General features: G+C 38.3%; 1 pseudogene; it reads right to left on the reverse strand.

Annotated features, from left to right (window-relative positions):
- Positions 1 to 12384: 12384 nt before the first annotated feature.
- LOC147905246 (uncharacterized) lies at positions 12385 to 13182 on the reverse strand (annotated as a pseudogene).
- Positions 13183 to 23432: the final 10250 nt, after the last annotated feature.

The raw sequence follows: 23432 nt of genomic DNA on the forward strand, positions 1-23432 counted from the left end.
ACATACATACATATACACACACACACACACATACATACATACATACATACAAACATCAAAAGTAAGACCCCATTGGTTGCCTATGTCATGCATTTTGTTGTCTCATGAGCATAAGAACAAGCACTTGTGTTCCTTACCTTTCTTTGCAATGGGGGTCTTGATTTTGGTGGGGTATGCCAAAAATTGATCAACAACATTATTTGATGCATATAGTTTTAGTAGTTTTAGTACACATACATACATACATATGTGTGTGTGTACATACATACATGGATGATGCATGCATGCATACATACATACATACATACATATTGATGCATATAGTTTTACTAGATGGGGAAAATAGGCCCTACTTCGATTTTTGTGGAGAGACACAACTAGACAAATAGAGCAAGTCCAAGGGGTCGCTGGGGACACCTCCCGGCAAATGGAGATGCCCGGTATGCAATTTTAGCACCAATTTTGGGATGTAAGCTGCATAGTCATGTCCAAAAAAAGTTGTCAATTCTTGCATTAAATGTAGGGTGGTGAATATATGCTATTCCGTCATGGGGCCGGAGAAGACGGAGGCAAAAAATTGAACCTCCAAAAAGACTTCTTTTACCAGTCTATGGGGACCGCGGCTCTTACTAGTGTTGAGAGTGGACAAGACAGCTACCGTTGGTGTGATATGGGAATCTCCTAATCTGCAATTTTAGCACCAATTTTGGAATGTAAACTACATAGTCAGGTCCAAAAAAGTTGTGTCAATTATTGCATTAAATGTAGGGTGATGAATATATCCTATTTCATCAGGGGGCCTGCAGAAGACGGAGGGAAAAAATTGAACCTCCAAAAAGACTTCTTTTACCGGTCTATGGGGCCTAGCTCTTACTAGCATTGAGAGTGGACAAGATAGCTACCGCTGGTGTGATATGGGAATCTCCAAGTCTCAAGTTTTGGGGTACATGAAATTAGATCATGCTAACGGTAACTCTAAGAGGTTCCAAAGGCAGGCAACATTCTTCATCATAGCTAACTCAAATGCAAGGCAATGAAAATGCCAGGAGAGTTGCTAGGTAGCATTGATTTTGGGAAGGGATATGATGATACTTTGTTGTGTTATGTAGGATATTAATTTCCATTAAATTTGGGACATGTTAGATATAACTTCATAAAATCCTAAGTCATGAAATTAATACATTACAAGTTCAAGCATAAATAATAGTTGTGAAGTTAATGCATTAAATATTCAAGCCTAAAGAAGAATTAATCAAGACCTAATGCACCGTACCAGAGACTTTGGCCTTACCCTCATTCCATAGACTTGCCAACGTAAGGCCAAAATTTTCATTCTTAAGAATATGTGGAAAGACCTTACATTTGGCCCACTTTTGGCGAAAAAATTTCATTCTAAAGAATAGGTGGAGTGAAATTGTGTTTGATAAATACAAATCAATGCTCAAGTTTGGACATTATTAAATAAAGGTATCCTTTTGAAGATATTGGAACACATGAGAGAAATAATATTGAAGATACATGAATTTTTAGATATACTATCAAAGACGAATGAACATATAATGGATGAAATCCTATTGATGATACATGAATTTTCAATAGAACTGTTATTCAAAAGATTTGATGGATTGAATGTAGATTTAATACATTATCCCTTTTACAAGGGTATTTGAGTTTAAGGCTTGAAACATAAGAATGAATTTGTGTTGAAGCCTAGTGGAAGCCTAGTGGTTTGTTAAGGATATGTGAAACTTGAAGTAAAAGTACTTACAATGGAAGGGATTATATCAAGATCCTATTAAGGACATGTGAACATATAGTAGAATAATTCTACATAAAATCAGTGGATCAAACTTAATGGCTCAAAAGCAAAAAGGGATGATGGTGCAACCTAGGGGCTACTCTACAGCACTATGGCAGCAATCTTTGTAGTTACTATCAAAGGTAGTGTAAACTTTTTGTCAAGGAAAGAGACGCGAACCACTCCACATGACCTAGATCTGTATGACCTAGGTTGCACCGACTTGTTTCTTTCATGGATAAAAAGTGACCCTTAGGTGATGCTATAGCACTCCCTTTTTTGGTCCATTATTATAGCACAATTGGGGCCTTTTGACCTAATACTAGCTACCCATCAAATATTTGTTGTAGATGTTAGGGGTAATTACCAAACTACTAGTGGTAGTTTTATCACCACCATTAGTAATTTTATTTGAGTGTTCCTTAATGGTAGTTCTCCTACTACTACATACAATATTACCAATAGTAGTCCTAATCCCAATGATAGTACACATAATATTATTATACCGTCCAACTTTAATCATCATTATATCTATGAATGCATATATATAGGTCTATCTATATCTATACCTATTTATTCGTCATCCAATACGTTTGCATTTATTTTTGGTGCTTTGCTTACTTTGAAACTAAAGATAATGTGATTTCATTATTGTTTGCATTGTTGTCAAACATGAGGAGCTGGAATGCATAAGAGTTGGGAGGCACATTATAATTTCTGTGCAGATTTGAGCCATTGAATAGCCTATTGATTCTGATTGTTTTCTTTCTTATTAAATCCTTAATTTGGTTATTTCACACCGAACATCGCCATATCAATTCTTTTTTTTTTTGTTCTAGTAATGTCCTATCGCAGCATAGTCTAGGGTTGATCAAACAAGATAAATGGGTGCTCACATTTAATATATTTTTGAGAGTCAGAGGATAGTGGCTGTAGACTACAAAATCATCACTTTGAATAAATTTGGCAAGATTCTTCTGATAGAAGGAATAATTTCTATTGCACTAAAGATGAAAGAAAATTATCAAAAGGCTGATACAAGGCTCAAAATCACACTGGTGCTACTAGGCTTAATAGTCGTAGGCTAGTAGTAGTACTAGTGTATTTACTAAGTAGTGTGCATGCCTCTCCTCATTAAAATTCATAGTCTTCAAAAATATATAATACATAAGTCAAAATATTCTAATTAGTTTTATCATCCTAATGTTGAAACTGACTTAAATTCATAGTCTTCAAAAAGGTATAATACATAAGTCAAAATATTCCAATTAGTTTTATTGTCCTCATGTCGAAACTGACTTTTTCTTCCTTCGTCTCCTATGAGCTTCAAACCTTTAATCCATTAATCTCTCAAATAGTAAGAATGGTCTTGTATTAAGAGACGATGATATCTAAAGTGATCTACAAATACTAAGAATGGTCTTATATTAAGAGGTGATGATATCTCAAGTGTTATACAAACCGTAAGAATGGTTTTGTATTAAAAGGTGATGATATCTCAAGTGTTCTACAAATAGTAAGAATGGTTCAAGTGTTCTACAAAAGTATTAGGTACCTCTTAGTGGCTGAAGGGAAGGAGTGATGATATCTCAAGTGTTCTACAAATAGTAAGAATGGTCTTGTATTAAGAGGTGATGATATCTCAAGTGTTCTACAAATAGTAATAATGGTTTTGTATTAGGAGGTGATGATATCTCAAGTGTTCTATAAAACTATTAGATACCTCTTAGTGGTTGAAGGGAAGGGGTTGGAAGTATGGGCAAAATCTCTAGGAACTACAGGATGGTTGCAAGAACAATTTTGAATGTCATAAATGACACTTGGGTTTTTCAACATATGGGTGAACTATTTTTAAACATTTTCTTTCATGGTTGATAACACTTTTAATAAGAAGAACCATTTTGAATGTCATAAGTGTTGATGCAATCCCATGCTATGAAGTCTATAGAAAGTTTTTTTTCCCCACATATGGGTGAAGTGATGTTTATGTTACTAAGTTCAACATATCAAGCAACGCATTTGTTTTGATTATTAAAGGAGTTTGATAATAAGACCCATTTCAAATGCAAAAGAATTGTTGTATCAGTAATGGAATCCGCTTTGGAGTGGAAATTTGGTTTCTTTCAAACCACATACTATTGTTGCATAATGTGAGTATGGCTCCAATTGGAAGTTAAGGTAGACTATAATTCGCAATATTGGTATAGTTACACATAGTAACATAAGTTTTATTTTCGACAATTTTCCCAAATAGTGGTTTCCACAAAGCTATGTTGAATACCTCGATAAGGAAATTGTGGAAAAGCTCGCTCGCTTTTTTGGGCCCGCTCGCTTTTCCTCGCTCGCTCTATCGACTGCCTCGGGAGGATGTTCCATGACACCATGGGCTGGTGATCCATGGACATAGCATGTGCTTACTCCTTGCCAACCTTGGGAGGTATCACATGATGATCAGGATCTCAGGTTCACATCTAGCAAGGATTATGATCAATTGACATATTTTTTGGCCATTGATGATGTTTTTGTTGTCATTGCTCCTAAGGACAATGACGGGGTGTGGATAACTACTTGTTGAGATGCTCTTTGGTAAAGAGTGTGCTCAATAAGGACGCAATGGATGGACATGGAATGTCTTACGATGCTCATAGCATGGTGGTCAGTGGCTACTACTTCCAATAGTTATGGCGGCATGGTGGCTTCATCTAATTTCATTAGTACATGGCTGATCGTCATCGTGAGGCATACATGTATTCACATCTTGTTGTTGTGATCAAGCTTCCACTGCATCATGTCATCTCTTGCAAGGCATCATCCATTGCATGCTGGTGCCTTGCTACTATAGAGGATCACAAGAGCATACTTGTGACTATTGCCATCTGGAGGAGTAGTTCATTGTATATCATTGTATTACTGATCTACATTCTCATGCTCTCAGCATATTATTGTATTGTGGATCTTTGATATCGTTACATGCCATTGTATTGGGAATGTATGGTTTCATGCACTACATATATCATTCTATTTTAATCTCGGCGAGGTTCCGACAGTCAAACATACGAATCACCTTTTTCCTTGTTTTTCTCTCTTCATTTCCATTTCCACATTTTGCATTTTCGAATCTTCTTTTCTACATTTTCGCATTTCCTTTTTTGCATTTTTGCATCTCCATTTTCGATATTTTTGCATTTTCCGTTTCCACACTTCTACATCCACATTTTTGCATTTTCATTTCTGCATTTCCGTTTCCACATTTTTGTTTCCACATTTCCATTTTTGCATCTCCATTTCCGCATCTCCTTTTCCACATTTTCATTTCTGCACCTTCGCATTTTCACATCTCCATTCCATTTTTGCATTTTTGCATTTCCATTTCCGCATTTTCATTTCGACATTAAATTTGCATCTCGATTTTTGCATTTTTGCATTTCCACATATCCATTTCCGCATTTCCACTTCCGCATTTCCAAATTTCTACATCTCCATTTCCATATTTCCATTTCCGCATTTCCATATTTTCATTTCTGCATTTCCATTTCCGCATCTCCATTTCTGCATTTTTGCATATATCCGTTTTTGCATTTTTACATCTAAAGGGGCCAATTGATTGGGCATCTTTCTCTGAGAGCGTACTTGCAAATATGGAACCCGAAAAGATGATGCTAAAGTGACAGAGGTGGGCATCTTTCCACTCTATGGAGGCACCTCCTAACTCTTGTCAAATGATGGGTATGCCAGTTGAGGTAGGGGATACACCCACCTCGTCAGATTTCCAAAGGTCGAAGAAGAAAATTTTTGTTGCCCTGCCTCTTGCAGACTTGGATAGTGTGCTGGTCCAAGTTTCCAAAATGCATTCCTTAGCACTATTAGAACAAAAAGAGGTGGCAAAGGCACTTGAGGCACACAAGGCAGATATGCATCATGATGAGGGTGCAAGAGCACTAGTAGATACTTTGGCACAACTAGAGACTGCTAAGGCTGCCTTAGAAGCAGAGGAGAGTGCTATGATAGCTAATGTAATCAAGATGGACCAACTGAAGCAAAAAATTGGACGGTTGACATTGACCATTGAGATATGGGTTCTTTGGTAGACACAAAATCTGTTGATGTTGTGGGGCCAGGTCTCAAGCAGAGTTTGACTTGAAAGACATGACAGTAATGTGTGGAGAAGCCCAGATGGAGTTTGTAAAAAACATGCGAGGGAACAAAAGTCCTGTTTTGTTTAGTGTTTTACCACCTAAAATGCCATCTGCTGATAATTACACATTTGATTCATGTTATATTTGTACATCTTGTGGGTTGTTGATGTATGATGCCAAATCCTTAGGCATGTTCTTGCTTCCATGCAAGCATGCATACCACATGTACTGTTTTGCACAGCTTGCTGCTAGCTCGGACTAGTGTATGGACAAACAATGCAGGCAGATAATTACACCAAAGATATGGTCGTTGGTGCTCTTTGATATTTGTGACGCATTGTACGAAAGCTTTCATCAGGTATGTTCACAAATCATCCAACTTGAATTTGTGTTTTGTATCCTGCATGCTCTAATTATGTATGTCGTACCTATCTACCTATGAGGTGCAAGGTGCATGCCCGTGAAGTTGTAGCTATCTAATTATCCGGCAAGTGCTACCTAATAGGCCTTTCCATTTTTATAGTAGTTGGCTGCCAAGCACTGGAGGGTCACTACCTTCCCACCAAATGATCCTTACCAGGCCATACCACAAATGTTGAATTCCACATACTAGGTGGCAGGTACTTAGCAATTTGCTGCTGGCAATTGTTGCCATACATGAATTGGTAGCTACAACATAGCTACCGCTAGCACATGGTGCATAGATAGCTATAATATGGTGTATGGTAGTAGAGAAGGTCTGGGGGTTTGGCTACCTTCCTACCAAATGCTACCTACTAGGCCCTCCCACAATTGCTAGCTAACACAAACTAGATGGCTACAACATTGTGGTAGCTACCTCATGCTTGATACATAGGTGTGACTTGATGTTTGGTAACTTCCACGTGGTGCATAGATAGCTACGACTTAACGAGTAGTGGTCACCATGGTAGATACGTCATGGTGGATACAACATCATGGCAGGTACTAATGGTGGATACATAGCTATGACAGTGGATAGCTACTCCATGGAATAGATAGCTACCTCTGCTGTCCACCACATGGTGGATAGATGGCTACAACACAGTGGTAGCTACCTCATGGTGAATACATAGCTATGACTTGATGTCTGGTACCTTCCACATGGTGCATAGATAGGTACGACTTAAGGAGTAGTGGTCACCATGGTAGCTACCTCATGGTGGCTACAGCACCATAGTAGGTACTACATGGTGGATAGATAGCTATGTCACAGTGGTAGCTACTCCATGGAATAGGGAGCTACCTATTGTCCACCACATGGTGGATAGATGGCTACAACATAGTGGTAGCTGCGTCAAGGTGGATACATAGCTATGACTTGACATCTGGTACCTTCCACATGGTGCATAGATAGCTACAACTTAAGGAGTAGTGGTCACCATGGTAGCTACCTCATGGTGGATACATAGCTATGTCACAGTGGTAGCTCCTCAATGGAATATCTAGCTACCTACTGTTCACCACATGGTGGTAGGTACTACATGGTGGATAGATAGCTATGTCATAGTGAAAGCTACTCCATGGAGTAGGGAGCTACCTGCGGTACACCACATGCTAGTGGATAGATGGCTACAACATAGTGGTAGCTACCTCATGGTGGATACATAGCTATGACTTGACGTATGGTACCTTCCACATGGTGCATAGATAGCTACAACTTAAGGAGTATTAGTCACCATGGTAGCTACCTCATGGTGGATAGATAGCTATGTTACAATGGTAGCTACTCCATGGAATAGGTAGCTACCTACTGTCCACCACATGGTGGTAGGTACTACATGGTGGATAGATAGCTACGTTATAGTGGTAGCTACTTCATGGAACAGGTAGCTACCTACTGTCCACCACATGGTAGATAGATGGCTACAACACAGTGGTAGCTAAAATTCCTTTTGTAGAGGTACCTCTTCACGGTTTTGGATTCTGTATATAGTTGTAAGCTGCCTATAATGACATTGTTACATTCATACTTTTGATTTGGTTGGCAAGTAGATTTGTGTCTGACTAGTACCTTGTGTGATACTTTGCCATTCCATATCTCACAACTATCTTCATGATTGCAAAACTGCAGATACCTAAAAAAGAAATGTGTGCGCCAAAAATAGCTGTTGTTGATGAGGGTCCTCAAAATGGTATAGGATATGACTGGTTATTCCTTCTTCCTTTTTGACAACATGAATGTATACAGATGTTACTTGAAGTCGTCCTTACATCTTTTGTTTTTGGCTGTCTGGCAGTGGGTGAATCACTTAATACTACTACTGTTGATGGAGATTTGCTTGATTTTCTCAAAAACTTGAGAAATTACATCCCTTCAATTGAGCCGGATTCTCTGGACAAGGCAGATGCCAGTCATACTTCTAGTGAAATGGAGCGAGTAGAAGCAGATGCACCAAATCCAAATTCTCCTATTGACAGCGTGGGGGTGTTGGGAGACAATGTTACAAAGACACTTGGTGGTTCAAATTCAAGAGATATAAGTGACAGGGTCCCTCAGATTTTTGAGAAGACACTTGTTGGTTCAAAATCGAAAAATGGAAGCAAGGGGAGTCCTACACTTGTAGAGACCTTAACGTTGTTGCGAAAAACAATGAAATGGAAGTTTGGAAGAGGTGAATTTAATTGGCCTTTTCCTTTCTTTGGTAATGATGGATGTGTCTTCTCTCTAATTACTAATTGATTGTTCTTGCAGGAGAAACTACTATGACAATTGAACCTACCACAAAGAATGACACTAGTCAAGATGCAAGGGAAGGTGCTGCTACTTCCAAGGCAAAAAAATGCTTGCCTTCCTAGTTGTTTCTGTCAGAAGCTAGTGTTGTAACAAAAAATCTCTATCAAAATACTATGGCTACTTTTGGCTTTGTAAAATCCCACTGACAATCATTTTCAATGGAATTTTGTGTTCTCAATGTCTTTTCTTCTAGCCCATTATCCAATAAAGTTGTCTTGTGCATTGTGATGTAGCACTTTGACATATGTTCCTTGTACTCCCTATCCCATACATCATGAATATGTAACCTTGATTGTACAAGTAGTTGTAAAATAATGTCATGTGTCCTTATACAGAGATTTATGTTATGGACTATTGCTGGAAATTGCCATGGGGAGGGAAGGGCATGACAACGCTCCTAGATGCTTACAAGGACAATGGTTTTGGCTTGGACTTGCATCGTGCAGCCAGAGATGTATTGTGTGCCATAAAAGCTATAGCAGTAGGGTGTGATACACATGGTCATGAGAGGAAGGCAGGGATGCATATTTGCAAAGCAATGAACAAGAGGGGAGTGTTGAGGATTTCTCAAAAGGCACAGAGTTTTTTGCACCAGAATTTTCTTGGAAGTTGCCATGGGGACAGAGAGGCATGGTAGTGGTCCTAGACTCTTGCAAAGGATCAAGGTTTTGGCTTACACATGCTACGTGAATGCGGGGATGTACTCAATGACATAAAAGCTATGGCTATTAGGTGTGATCCACCATGCACACGAGAGGGACACTGCTATATATCAGCCAAAGAATGAACTTGAAACAATTATTGTGGATTCCCCAGAAATATCACCAAAGAGTAAACGAGAAGCAAGTGATTAGGATTCCCTACGAGGCACAGTTGTAGTTGTGGAAAGTAGACTTGTCATATCACGAATGCCGATGAAATTCAGGAGAAAAGTGTGGCAGCACTTGCTTCGCTCAAAAAGACTATTCACATTGCAGACCTAAAGTGCTAGTTCTGGATGTGAATGGTTTACTTTTTCTAGAGTACAGACAAATTTGGGGCATGAAGGAGAATGTTGATTTTAAGGAAACTACACTTAAATACAAGGTTCACCATGTAAAAGAGCAATTATGCACAAACCATGCCTTCACTTACATCATCTGATTTGATGTAGAGTAGTTTGTTTGTTCTCGCTCTAGCAATTTTATTCTATGCTTATGGTCATCTTGCATGAAAAATAATATTCATCGAGCACTGGAAGATTGCTTTGAGAACTTGCATCCAAGTATTTAGACTGATATCCTATCACAGGAGAATTGCATGGAGGCATCTTTCACACTCGCGCAAGTGCCTGCTGGCTTGGATCAAAAGAACCACAAGCCAGTCTTCATGAAACATGTGAAGGACTTGATTGTGAGGCATCCTGAGTGGAGAACATATGAGGTATTGCTAGTTGATGACACCAAGTACAAGAACATGCTAAATTCATCTGGTCAATGATTTGTCAGACATCGCTCGACCCAATGGATGATGAGCAGGATCCTTTCTTCCTCACCAATGCTCTATTTCCATGGCTGCTTAAATGGAAAGAAGTTGAATATCCAAGAGCATATGTGTAGCAAAATATGCTATGTAATGAAAAGGATATGGAGTCCATGTATGTAATGAAGCATTGGCAGGACTCTGAGTCATGTTGCAATGTAACAAAAAAGCTTGCAATCTATTGATACTTTTTGTAATTGCTTTTTGATACACCCTTCTAGGGACTATGTGATCCAAGGCAATTTTTGACTTATACATGAATAAATGGTGCTTTTTTAGTGTTCTATCAACATGTAGTCTTTAATATTCTCTTGAAGAAAGTGTGTGTTGAATGGTTATGCACAACTAATTGAAAGATTGAGAATTCTAGAATCTTAGGATTGTTTTTGTACATCCTTTTTTTGGAAGGGGTTTGACTTAGACAATCAGTTAATTAGCTAATGGATACCATCATAATAGAGAGTTGAATTTATGCCAGGTGGTTGCTAGTGGTCTAGTTGTAGGTAGCTACCACAACAACAGAGAGCACAATGTTTACCATGTGGTAACTACCAACATAACAGGTGGTAGCTACCACCATACATAATTTTGATACAATCTAGGGACTATGTGGTCCAAGGCAATGTATTTCACTTATGCATGAATAAGTGGTGCTTTTTTAGTATTCTATCAGCATGTGGTATTTAATATTCTCTTGAAGAAGGTTTGTGTTACATGGTTATGTAGAACTAAGTGAAAGATTAGAGTCTTACGCTTGTTTGTGTACATGCTTTTTTTGGAAGGGGTTTGAGTTAGTCAATCTGTTAACTAGGTGAGCATAATTTTTGCCAGGTGGTAGCTACCACCACAACAGAGAGAACAATGTTTACCAGGTGGTAACTACCAACATAATCAGTGGTAGCTACCACCACACATAATTTTACCCAGGTGGTCAAGCCATAAAATAGCTGGTAGCTAGCATCATGAGAGAGATCACCTACTCTGGGGGAAATTGATAGCAACCACATACAATGACATTGCTCACAATATTAACCCTCTTCTTTGACACTAGGATAGCATGAGGGCAGCATGAGGCACCTTGACTCCATGCACCTAAATGTGGATGCCTCTTCATCACAAATGTGTAAACCTATTTTGCATTAAGTGCCCCATTTTCATATATTGAAAATGAGATCAAAGTCATGAAAAGAACCAAGCAAAATAGAGAATAGAATGTATTTCATTTAATGGAAGTTATCAAGAAAATAAGCGGTAGCCTACACTTGTTCCTATTTTTAAATCTCCGCTAACTTCACGGATTATATGATAGCATTGTATTACATGATGCTTGTTCTACATATCAAATGGAATGCTATTATAAACAGCTTCATACACTTCAGAGGACAACACATATGTTCTCACACGTCCTTTCCACTCCATTGGAAACTTGATAGCTCTGACAAGGTGGGACTCAATGAAGACTTCAGGCTCCAACCTCAAAAGCCTGTACTCATATGGATTTCCTTGAGTTTGCTTGTACCAAAATTCCCTGACCACAAATGAGCCTTGACCACAAACATTCCCCCATGCATCTTTAAGGGGAACATTTGTCTTTTCCTTCCCCTGTATGCATTTTAGAATATAGAAATCCACAAGCTCATCATTGTCAAGAGGAGCTATAACAGCAAAATTATCACCAACACAAAGTGCATCACTCAAGGCATCATGATGTCCTTCAAATGTTGGATCATTAGTTTTGTCCTCATCTTCAATGATATTCTCTGAGGGTTGTAGGGTAACATACTCCCAAAAGGGCACGTGTGATGTATTGAAACACCTCTTCCATTTTCCCTGTATGCACGCACTGCAAAAACACAAAAATTTCTTGCACCTTAAAGCTATTCCATTTGTTAAAGAATAGCCCGACACACAATGCAACTCACACAAATTAGGCACATCTTTACAATCCCAATTCTTGCTTCTATCCACATCACCTTCCTTGATTTCCCAAAACACTCGGGTAACTGGTCAAGCCTTTGAGGGGTATGTGGCATCAGCCCCTTTGGACAATGTCTCTCTTAGAAATAACACCACTTCCTTTGCACATTGGAGCTTTCCACCATTTGGCTTTAGCTGTCATGGGTGAGATGCCTTTTAAGAATAACCCCTATGCGATTGTGTTCACGCTTTCCATGTTATGAACCAAAAAAATTATGTGTCATTTTCATTCCTGTCATTGTGGCATATCGAGCAACGAAGTAAAAAGGCCTCTTTGCTTTGAACTATGAGGCTTCTCCATCTGACCACACCCAATGTTCATTGACCTGAATGCCTTGATCTTTTAGCCATTTATAATGGAGCATAAAGCAATGTTGAACAAAAAGAGTGTCATGCGTCCTATCATCGGATATATAAAAGTGATAGTATTTGTGGACAATGCCTACAATATGCACATACGTAATTTGGACAAAGATTGTAACTTGGTTGGAGTGCCAATGCATGGATTGGATCCTGTTTTGTTCTTTGAAAGTGTAGTTTTTTGCAAAATCCACGATAGATACCACCACTTCTTCGGGGAAGTGAACAAGACACTCCTTGAATTGCTATGCCTATCATCTATAGACAAAGTTATGATTTATAAACTTGTTCAAGTGGTTCTTAAACATTACCAAAAGCTCCCTGCATTGCATCTCTTTGAATGAAAGAACTTTTCTTTTTTTCTTTTTTCCATCAACTGTGGTTCCAACTTAGACATCCTCAAATATCTTTATGGACACTGTATGTGTAGTAAATGATTCCTCCCTTGGGCAACATGCCTTTTTTCCTACTCCACATGAAGAGCATTGTCCCATTAAGCACTTAAGGGCATGGTAGCTAGCACAGATTGCTTTTGGACATATTCCTAAAGTTATGCCAATGAAAGTTTTCACACGTGCATTGCAACTATCACCTGAACCACAAAATTTCACATCTGCATTTGCACTCTGGTCCATGCACACCAAAAGAGACCTGTTGTAAGTGGATTACAGCATCCTTCAAAAAAGACATCTGCACATGTGTGATGTAGCAACAAGTGTACCGATCCTTAAGCTTGCACACAAAGTAGGCTTTGACTTCTCAAAGGCCCTTTGGTGAATCTGTACCTTCGAGTGGCTCTACTTGAAGGCAAGAAAGAACTCCACCTACATTAAACATATTAGTTTGTTAGTACTAGTTAAACATATTAGAGAATACCTACCATTGTTCTATTAGTGGCAAGCAGTTGTAGTTGGGATGTACCACTATGCTAGTGCCTCCAACAAGCACACGAGTAGCTACAGTTCTATCATCCAAATTAAATATCTGCAACCTGAATTAAGTGCCATGTATTGAGTGAAAACACGTACTCAATCAATGTAGCTGATAAGTTTTTTTTTAAATAAGCGTTGAATCTTGAGTGCACCATGGTCCATGCACCGTGGTCCGTCCAATGATGTTTAATCTGATCACCTTTGGAGATGTACAGATAAACCCTTTGGTCGCAAGCAGTTGTAGTTGGGAAGTACCACTATGCTAGTGCCTCCAACAAGCACACGAGTAGCTACAATTTTATCATCCAAATTGAATATCTTTAACCTGAATTAAGTGCCACATATTGAGTGAAAACACATACTCAATCAATGTAGCTGATGAAAGCATCTTGTAAGTTATTTTTTTTAATAAGCATTGAATCTTGAGTGCACCATGGTCCATCCAATGATGTTTAATCTAGTCGCCTTTGGAGATGTACAAATAAACCCTTTGGTCACCATACTTCAAAGCTAAATTTGTTCTTCATTACTAACTAAATTGTCTTTTTGGGTTATGGCTGTTGTCACTCAGTGGGGCAGCAAGTAGTAGCTTCCACTTGAATAATTTCCTCACTTAATGGTAGCAAGTGGTAGCTTCCACTAAAATAATTGCCTCGCTTAGTGATAGCAAGTGGTAGCTTCCACTCAAATAATCAAAGTACCTGATGAAAGCATCTCCAAATTTACATTTTTTAATAGGCTTTCATTCTTGAGCACAGCATGTTCCCTCTAATCATGATTAATATGGTCACCTTTGGAGATATATAGATAAACCCTTTGGTCACCACACTTCAAAGCTTGCCAACTAAATTGTATTCTTGAGTTAAGGCTATTCTCTCTGTGGCAACAAGTGGTGGCTTCCATTGAAAAAATTACCTCACTTAGTGGCAACAAGTGGTAGCTTCCAATAAAAGAATTGCCTACTACATGGTAGCTACCACGCAATCACACGGTAGCTACCACATATGGATTCAATGGACTAGTAGCTCTCTTGGCATTATCAGTGGTAGCAACTGATAGCTACTGGTGGTAATTGGTAGCAAGTGCTACCAACAGCTGCGTTTTTGTTGCTCTAGCTTAGTGGCAGCAAGTGGTAGCAAGTGTTGCATTTCTATTGCTCTCGCTTAGTGGTAGCAAGTGGTAACTTGCACTCAAATAATTGGCCACCACCCATGGTAATGGTAGCAATGGGTGCCTAATGACATCTATCATGCCAATTGGTGGTAGCAAGTGGTAGCTTCCTTTCAAATAATCAATGTACCTAATGAAAGCATCTCCAAATTTGCATTTTTAATAGGCTTTCATTCTTGAACACAGCATGTTCCCTCTAATCATGATTAATATCGTCACCTTTGGAGATATATAGATAAACCCTTTGGTCACCACACTTCAAAGCTTGCCAACTAAATTGTATTCCTGAGTTAAGGCTATTCTCTCTGTGGCAACAAGTGGTGGCTTCCATTGAAAAAATTACCTCGCTTAGTGGTAGCAAGTGGTAGCTTCCACTAAAAGAATTGCCTACTACATGGTAGCTACCATGCAATCACACGATAGCTACCACATATGGATTCAATGGACTGGTAGCTCTCTTGGCATTATCAGTGGTAGCAACTGATAGCTATTGGTGGTGATTAGTAGCAAGTGCTACCAACAGCTGCGTTTCTATTGCTCTAGCTTAGTGGCAGCAAGTGGTAGCAAGTGTTGCATTTCTATTGCTCCCGCTTAGTGGTAGCAAGTGGTAGCTTGCACTCAAATAATTGGCCACCACCCATGGTAATGGTAGCAATGTGTGCCTAATGACAGCTATCATGCCAATTGGTGGTGGCTACTACTTGCCTACAGGAACAAGAGCACTCATACTTAACAGACATGGCAACTACTATAAAATTAGTTCTTAACCACGTACAAAGCTCCTACTTTATTATTGCTAATAGCACTCAGTAGCTAAGTGCCAGCAATGGATGCCTAATGATAGTTACCAATTCGTTTAGTGGTGGCTATGATTTGGTACAACAATCACAAGACTCATAGTTAATAGATGTGGTAGCTAGTACTTAGTTATTACATAACCACCACTCTGCTCACTCCAACTTGAGTGCTACTGGTAGCACTTGGTAGCTAATCGCATCATTCAGTAAGTAGTCATAGCAATTCAGGCCATGGTAGCCATCATGTAGCTACCAAAAGGTAGAGCAATGATCATCTAACAACACAACAGTAATGAACATGTGCTTATTCATAGTAAGTCATAATGGTAGCTACCATGTAGCCAATGGTAGCTAACGTGTAGCTAATGAAATAGAACCTAAAACATCAACTTGTTCACAACATACCATAGAGAAGTAAGGAATGAGCTTATGATTCTTAAAGGGATACAACCTGAAGGAATATCACCAACCTGAGGCTGCTCAAGAAATGTTCTGGGTGTTTCCTACAAGTCTTTCTCCTTGTACGCTTTCAACAAACATCCTTCTCATTGGTCAAGACACATGTATTACTAGTCCAGAATGATAGCACTAACTCCTTCACGTCTTCTATAATTGCACCCTATATGCGTGGTTGTCATTCACACAAATGCAATGGTATCATCTCTTGACACATTCGAGATCTAGCAACATAGAAGTTCCTATGATGCACACCTAGAAGTCTTGACGCAACCGCAATATTTGGCTTCCTAGCTTGGGCTTTGGTATTCATGACCATCATCATGCTCGCCCTCTTTAGAAACAACTCTTTAGAGTTGCATAATGTGCAGAGAGAAAATATGAGCATCAATGACTACCACGTGAAGGTGAAGAAGATTGTAGATGCACTTGCTTCTATTGGGTCGGCAGTGGAAGATGATGATTTAGTTTTTGTGACCTTGAATGGTCTAGGAAAGGATTATACACGATTCCGGACATCCATTGCCGTCCATGAAAATTTTCCTGATTTTGAGGAGTTGATTGCTCTTCTATTTTCTGAAGAGCAGAGAAATGGTGGTTCATCTTCTTCAAGAGGAACTTCAAAAGAAGCTGTCTTCTACTCAAATGCTGGAAGAGGTAGAGGCTGACATAGAGCAACCCAATTTGGAGGCTGTGGTAGAAATCATAATATGCAGCAAATTCAAGAAAGCCAGTCCTATGGAGGAGGACATGGTGACTTTAGAGGCAGGGGGAGCCAAAGAGGTCGTGGTGGATGGCAGCGAGTCCAAAATGCAAACAACAATGTTGAATGCTACCACTATGGTAAATGGTTAAAGACTGCTATAAAAAGCAGAATGACATCATGACTAGAAAATTGCAGCAAGGCAATTATGCATCCTCTAGTAGATAGGGTGATGACAGAAATGCACATCTATTTATGGTGTAGCACATGACCAATTCTATGACAAGTGCAAAAGAAAGCAATGATGTGTGGTATGTTGACTCAGGTGCGTCAAACCACATGACAAGTTATGCAAAATGGATACAGGATGCAAGGAAAATGGAAAGACTAGGATTTGTGGAGACTGGTGATGATACTGCACATCCTATTGTGCAGATTGGTAAAATTCCTTTGTCTATGCAGGATGGAAAAAAGAAATACCTGTCTAATGTATTTCATGTCCCGAATGTCACCAAGAACCTGGTTTCTATTGGTCAAATGGTTGAGCAGGGCTTGCAAGTCAGATTTAATCCTCATGGATGCTTTGTTGAGGATATGAAAAATAAAGGTCGCTTGATAGCAAAAGGGAAGAAGAAGGGCAGGATGTTTATGTTGGATGCAGACATGCCTGAATTGAGTGCAGCAATGTTTGCACATGGGACCAGTGTAGTTGTAGATATTGATATCTGGCATAAATGCATTAGTCATGTTAATGTACAGTGACTTAAATTAATGCAGGCCCAAAATATTGTTGCAGGATTGCCTGCCCAAAATATTGTTATAGGATTGCCTAAGTTCAAGGTTGCAGAAATGCATAAGGTATGTGAAGCCTATCAATTTGGAAAACAGGCAAGGAAACCATTTCCTAGACATGTTCAAGAGAGTAAGAGGCCATTGGAATTAATCCACTCTAATGTGTGGACTACTAAAGCTGTATCTATTAGAGGCTGTCATTATTTTATCACTTTTATTGATGACTACAGCAAAAAAGTTTGGATGTATTTTATGAAAAATAAAAGTGAAGTGTTTGGGCATTTCAAAGCTTTTAAAGCTATGGTTGAAAAAGAAACAAGCCTGCAAATAAAATGCCTAAGGTCAGACGGAGGGGGAGAGTACCTCTCAAATGAGTTTGCAAGTTTCCTGCAGGAGCATGCCATAAAGCAGCAGTATTCATGTAGTCATACCCCACAACAAAATGGACTTGCAAAAAGGAAAAATAGGCATATTGGAGAGGTATCTCGTGCCATGCTCAACGAAAAAGACCTGCTAGATTATTATTGGGATAAAGCAGTTGCTACAGCAGTGTACATAATGAATAGGACTCCCACTACAGCAATACATGGCATGACGCCAAAGGAGAGATATACTGGTAGGAAACCTGATATTTCTCATTTGAAAGTTTTTGGTAGCATTGCCTATGTTCATGTGCCAAATGAGTTGAGATCCAAGTTGGATCCAAAAGCTGAGAAGTGCATCTTTATTGGTTATTCTCTGCATCAGAAAGGGTATAAATGCTATAACCCTTCTACTTGTAAGTTTATAGTGAGCAGAGATGTTGTTTTTGATGAGATGAGAAGTTGGTATAAACCAGTAAATGTGATTGATGATGTAGATGCACAAAATGGCTTGAAGCAAGCACCCAGAGCATGGTCTAACAAGTTAGGACAGTATCTGGTCACTATTGGCTTTCAAATTTCCAAGGCGGATTTCTCACTTTATGTGAGAAAAACAAAGAAAGGTATTATGCTATTTGTCATTTATGTTGATGATTTGATCATCACAAGTGATAGTGATGAAGATATCCTTCATGTGAAAATGCTATTAAAGCAGAAGTTTGAGATGAAGGATTTGGGAGAGCTGTGTTACTTCTTGGGCATTGAGGTGATTAGATCCACAAGTGGGATATGGCTCTTGCAGAGGCGGTATGGATTGGACATGCTGTCCAAATATGGGATAACAGGCTGTAAGCCTATTTCAGTTCCTTTGGAGCAGAACGTGAAGCTGAGCACAGATGCAAGTGAGCTTCTGAAAGACCTACTATGCACAGACGCATAGTAGGAAGTTTGATTTATATGACTATTACCAGGCCAGATTTAAGCTATGTTGTTGGGTTAGTAAGTCAATTTATGCAAGCTCCAAGGAAACCGCATTTGGATGTGGCTAGACGCATACTGAGGTATGTGAAGTCCACATTGCAGTGTGGACTATTTTATGAGACTAAGGTTTAGATACAGTTGCATGGATACACTGATGCTGATTGGGCTAGTAGTGTTTCTGATAGACAATCTACAAGTGGATATATGTTCTCTTTTGGGAGTGCTGTAGTCACTTGGAGCAACAAGAAACAACCTCCAGTTGCCTTCTCGAGCACAGAGGCTAAGTACAGGGGTGCAGCAATGGCTACATGTGAGGTAGCTTAGTTGCATAAGCTACTTTATGATATGCATCAGCCTACAGATGGGCCAGTTTTCATTTATTGTGACAACATGAGTAGTATACACTTGGCAAATAACCCAATCAGTATCCATGCAACCTTGGATGACTTCCTCTGTATTCTATCCCAAAATATCTTATACCTCTGCTATATCTCAATACTCTTTTGGCTACATTCCAGTGAGACTATTTTGGATTTACCATAAACTGTGCTAGGGAGCTTACTGCATAACAGATATCTGGCCGTGTCATAGTCAGATATAGAAGAGATCCGATGAGCTATCGATAGTACCTGTCATTGACTATAGGCTTTTTTGAATCTTTTGTAAGTTTCAAACTATGTTCCATGGGAGTGGTTGCAATCTTGCAATCTACCATACAAAACTTCTTCAAGAGACTATCAGCATACTTTAGTTGACTCATGAAGGTGCTATCTTAATCCCTCATGAACTCAATTCCAAGATAATAGTGCATAAGTCCAAGATCTTTCATGTCAAACTCTATAGATAAGTCTTGTTTTAGCTTTTTGATGAAGCTATCATTGCTTCTAGTCACAATCAGATCATCTACGTACAAAATTGCAATAGTAATGTCTTCCCCTTGAACTTTGTATTAGAATGAGTCTTTCCATAGTTTTTATGTCTCATAGTCTAATGATAAATATAACTCATATGTTTTGTCTTGATTTTAAATTTAAGCAATTATAGCTACCATGATTTATGAACTCAAAATTAAATTTTGTGAATGTTGATAATTAGGCAAAATTGACCCTTTGCACATTCACTAACATGTTAAATAAGTTCCAAACTCAACCACACCTTGTATACTTCTTCAATATGATATTATGAAGTAGCATGAGTTTTAAGGGGACCTAACATCATGTAAAATATCAAATCCAACCTTATTTTAATTGTTGGTCAGGTTGTAATTCATGCTACTTTCAAGATCCAAGGATTAAATGATATCATAGGAATCTTCAAAGGTCTAAATTATACTTAGATTGGCTACAGTCATGAAGAAGTGATATCACTACATCAAAAATGCTTATATGTAGAACATTTATGGATACTTCAAAACTATAAAAGTAATATTTGCTATGGAACCTATTTTGAATCTTGCCTGGAAGAAAAACTATGTTACTATACATCTATGGGCGCTAATCAGTGCAATGCTTCTTATATTATTTTTTTAATAGACTTATGAGTCGTTCTTAAGCTCAATAGAGGGAATCCTCAAAAATTATATCTAGATCAAGTTGTGAATTTTTTGCCAAAACATCAAAAGGATAGTTTTATGTCTTATAGTGCTACCAAACTAGTGTGAATGATTTTGTATGTATATGTCACGTGCTTGAGCTTAGATCTCTGGGTACAGAGAATTAATGATCTTCCATCTCCCACACTTCTCCATGAGTGGAGAACCTACAACCAAGCATCTTCATCTTCTTTGGCTTCCCTCAAGTTCGAATTGCTCCTCTACATCTAGTGGCCAGATGGATAATATGTCATCTTTGGGCACCAAGGATTTGATGTCCTTTTAGTGAATACCTATAGGATCTGCCCACTATAAGGTTCATTGGGTAGTGTCTGGTAAGCATTGAAGAGCTACAATAGTAAATTTGTGTAGACACTCAATGGATGCATGGATTTCACGAGCATGCTCCTCTTTTTCTTAAGGCTCCTCTTCTGGAAGTGGTCTCTTTTGTGCTCATCTAGCTCCATCTTCACAATGTGACTCATCTCATAACATTTTGAATGGACTATGTGAAGGTAGAGCATGTGTATTTGTGGTCACGTGTGAATTGCAAATAGTAGGCAAGATATAATGCATGCATAAATTCAAACACATGGTCAAATTTAATATCACTGCATAGAGCATGTAACGTTTCACAATTAAGGACATGTAACATTTAATATGAGTGCATGCAACATGACGATGCTACATGATAGATGTGCAAGCAAATTTTAACATTTACAAATGTAACATGCATGCAAGCAACATGTGTGAAGGTAGAGGCATGTGTATATGTGGTCACGTGTGAATTACAAATAGTAGGCAAGGTATTATGCATAAATTCAATGCTACATGATAGATGTACAAGTAAATTTTACCATTTACGGATGTAACATGCATGCAAGCAACATGATATAGAAATCATGCATGCAACATCATGAAGAATGCATGCATGCAACATGATACAAAATTACATGCATGTTCTTCTTTTGTTTTGAGAGTCGAATTGCATGCATGCAATATGATACAAATTGGATGTATGTCTTGTTTTGAGATCTAGATTACATGCATGCAAGGATATAGCATGAATACATGCGCATGTAATATGATACAACATGCATGCATATGTGCATGAAACATGATACAACATGTCAAACAAACAATAACAAAGACCACCTCTCTCTTCAGGAGAATTCAGGTACCAGCACCCTAGGAGTAGCCCTTATGCCTTGTGACCATAGGGACTAGGGACCACTCTATAGGCCAGGCCCTACCGTGGGGCTTGGGATCAAAGAGGATAAGTTACCTCAAAGGTCAAAAGTACCTACAAAAGAATTGATAATCTTCTTATATAGGTGAGGCCATAAATACTGTCGATAATCATCCTGCTATCATCGATAATAAAATCGTTATCGCGATGTAGTGATAAGATTTTTCCCAGTGCTAGTGTCCCCCATTGATAATATTATGAGTACCATTGATTGAATATTGCACCAAATTCATGATTAGTATTATTGCCTTTGTCATTAATAATGCCATGTGCTACTAATAGTATCAATCTATTTATTAGCAATATATTGGCCTTTTAACAATGGTATTAGTCTAATTATAGGGGTAGGTTTTTAGTTTCTTGTTTTAATTTTTCCAAGAATACGCTTTCATTGGTTTGTGCATCATTTTGTGAAAAATATGTTCACAAACATAAATCACCCAAAAAATACACATGATTATCCAAATTTGTAATCCTGGGTTGACACAAATCATTATGGTGTTTAGGAATATCAAACTCAATAAATCAAGCATGCATGTTTTCTTTCTGCAAGTGAAAATTCAAGTCCAATAATAATGGTCATCTTTTAAGAGCTATTACAGGACTACATTAGTAAAAACAGTGGTGTAATGCCTTAACATGCACTCACCCTACTCTATGAATCTAAGGGTGGTGACGAGGAGCTATCTGCAGGCTTGGCAATTTTGATTTGATTTTATTAAGGCCAACAAAGATGCTACATTTCCCATAGGTAGCTTTTAACACATCCATGGCCAAGATATCTCAACAAGGAAAGGCATTAGATTTCAAAGCCCCAATGGACAAACAAGGGGAGGAGATTAAAATGCACAGAATGCATATTTCTTGAACTAAGAAATGACCCAACAATAGTGGTAGCCGTAAATAAGCAAATACAATAAACACACAGCACATAGAGCAGCCTCATAGAATAGTGACAAACAATACACATAGGCAATAAATAGCAATGTCAATGACGATGAAGTGGATGTGTGCAAAAAAGGAAGACAATAGCCATTGCTAGGTAGATTCCCACAACATCATCCACATTTTTTTTACACGTGGTAGATAATTCAACCTCCTAACATGTGATAGATAACCCATGTTAGCATTGCTTGTAGCTAGATCTCTTCTTACCATTGTTAATTCTTACCATAGTCAAATTAACAATGATCATATTTACCTAGACCTAGGTTAGAGTAACCCCACCTATGATCAAATGACACATCACCAACACAAAATAATTTGAATATTATTTAACAAATATTCCATGTCATGCATGCCTTTAAAGACCAAATGTACCATTTTTTTACTACTTTCATTGACCACTTGAAAGGCCATAACTTGCTCAAATCAAGTCCAAAGTAAATTGTGTCTGAGCCCAAGTTTTAGACACTGAAAGATTAGCTTTACAAAAACAATTCAAGCCCATTAGCACTATTTTAATACATCATTTCCAAAGGTAATATTTCCACCTTTTCCAAACAATATTTTGAAGAAAAATCAATACAACTTCAATTGATTGCAATCTTACCCAACCTCTTCAATACAACAATTACAACTTTTAGGAACAAATCTTAAAGATTGTTGACAAGAGCTAAATATCATAATTGAAGTGTGCATATTTTATGCACAATTTGATCTACATTGTAGCATATTTATATCCAAAAACATGTCCACATCAACATATAGTCTTTGACAAAGCTCAACAACAATCATGGTACATGGAAACAAAAATGGGAATTGTCCTTGTTCTTGAAAATGGACGGTAATATGTAGATTATAGTGACCCACCTAGACCAATAGGTAATGCATAGATTAATCCTGTCATTTC

The sequence above is a fragment of the Dipteris shenzhenensis genome, chromosome 1 (genome assembly GCF_047967505.1).
Source record: "Dipteris shenzhenensis isolate YYH24624 ecotype China chromosome 1, Dip_SZ_1.0, whole genome shotgun sequence".
Classification (NCBI taxonomy): Eukaryota; Viridiplantae; Streptophyta; class Polypodiopsida; order Gleicheniales; family Dipteridaceae; genus Dipteris; species Dipteris shenzhenensis.